Below are 1,987 nucleotides of genomic sequence, written 5' to 3'. Positions count from 1 at the left end.
AAAAGAAATTCAACTTCACTGGCACCTAGGTATTATGACCAAATGCCAACTAGCAATGTCTCTAAAAAAGACCTTGGCCAAAAAAGGGGAAATATTCAGTGCAGATTAAATTTTATGATTAAGAGATTTTAAAGTGAGTTTGGTGGTCATTCCAGAGGTTATGCTTATGCTCATCTCAGCAGAATCTCACTATCTGTTACAGTAAACAGTGCCTCAAACAGTAGGGATCCTGATGGTTCTAGAGATATCTAGACACTGTAAATAGTGCAGGGAATCTCAGGAATTTGGCACCCTGTCAGTAGACCTTACTTTGGAATTTATGCTCCCCAGTGTAAAAGAGTTAGCCTCATTTGTAGATTCCCAACATGTGGCTCTTCTCTAAATGTTATTTACATAAAGCCATGTGTTGGCACTATCCTTGTTAAATACATGAGCCAGAGCATTATATTTTTGGTCTGTTCATGTGCCAGTTGAACCCTTAATCTAAGCAGAGTTTCAACACTTACTCTCCAGTTCATTGGACCTATGTAGAACAACTAATAAGGAGATGGTAATGGACAACACCTATCCCAAGGAGCAAAGAATGTCTGCACCTCTAAGCAAGCTAGTTCCACCCATATATCCCAAGGGATCTAAGCCCCTTCTCAATTAGAAACAGTGGGCATCACCATCACAAAATCCTGAAGATTGGGGAATGAACAATGGACTAAAGTAGACATTATTTTTATATTATAGACTTACTATTCTAGCAATGGAAGAATGTTTATCATTGATATAAAGGCCATGGCCACCAGAGATTCTGAGAGGAGGGAGCAGGCAGAATAGGTGTTATATCAGGGCATTTTCAGGACATTGGGATTGTTCTGCATGACATTGCAATGTCGGATACAGGCCATTATATGTTTTATCATTACCTAAAATTGTGCAGGACAGGCTCTTAACTATAATATAAACTATAATTCATGGTTAGCAGCATTGTTTCTATATGCATTCATCAATTGTAGCAAATGTACTATACTAATGAAAGTTGTTGTTACTATGGGAAAGAGTGGGAGGGTGAAGGGGTGGGGCATATGGGTCCCCTCTATATTTTATGTAACATTTATGTAATCTAAACCTGTTTTAAAATTTTTAAAATTTAAATAAATAAATGAATAAATAAACTCATTAAAACTCTTGTAAAAATTAAACATCATCTGTCATTAGGGACTTGGAATACTATGAACACAATAATATATGACCACATGTTTATTAGAAGAAATAAAAACCTAAAAACTGAGAATACCAATTGCTGTTGAGTATATGGAGCAATACATCTCTCATTCACTGCTAGTGAGAACACAAAATGGTTCATCCAGAAGACAGTTTCTTTTAAAACTAAACATTGTCTTACCATACAATCCAGCAGTTTTGCTTTTAGGTATATATATATACACACCATATCATATATATATATATATATATGATATGAAAATTAGAGTCCACACAAAAGTCCACACATGAACTTTTACAGCAGCTATATTTTTAAACTCCAAATCTGAAAGCAAACAAAATGTTGGCCAACCACCACACCAGGGAACAGAGAGTCCACAACTGCAAGCAGAATTCCATCCATCAAACATGTGGGATCTAAGGCCCCTCTTGATTTAGAGGTGGAGTGGTCATCACCATCCCAGGATCCTCAAGATAGAGGAATAAAATAAGAATTAGAGTGGGCTTAGTGGTATTCTACTATAGGCTTATTGTGACTCTAGCAATGGAAGAAATTGTGTCACTGTCATGGAGACAGTGACCACTGGAGTTGTTGAGTGCAGGGAGAGGGAAGAAGAGGGTGTGATGTGGTGGCTTTTTTGGGGACTTGGAGTTGTCCTGAAATATATCTCATGGACAGATGCAGGATATTATATATCCTACCATATCACACTGAATGGACTGGAAGAGAGTGTAAACTAACATGTAAACAATAATCCAAGCTTTGTAGCAATGA

The sequence above is a fragment of the Dasypus novemcinctus genome, unplaced genomic scaffold (assembly GCF_030445035.2).
Source record: "Dasypus novemcinctus isolate mDasNov1 unplaced genomic scaffold, mDasNov1.1.hap2 scaffold_69, whole genome shotgun sequence".
NCBI lineage: Eukaryota > Metazoa > Chordata > Mammalia > Cingulata > Dasypodidae > Dasypus > Dasypus novemcinctus.
This window is presented reverse-complemented; position numbering follows the sequence as displayed.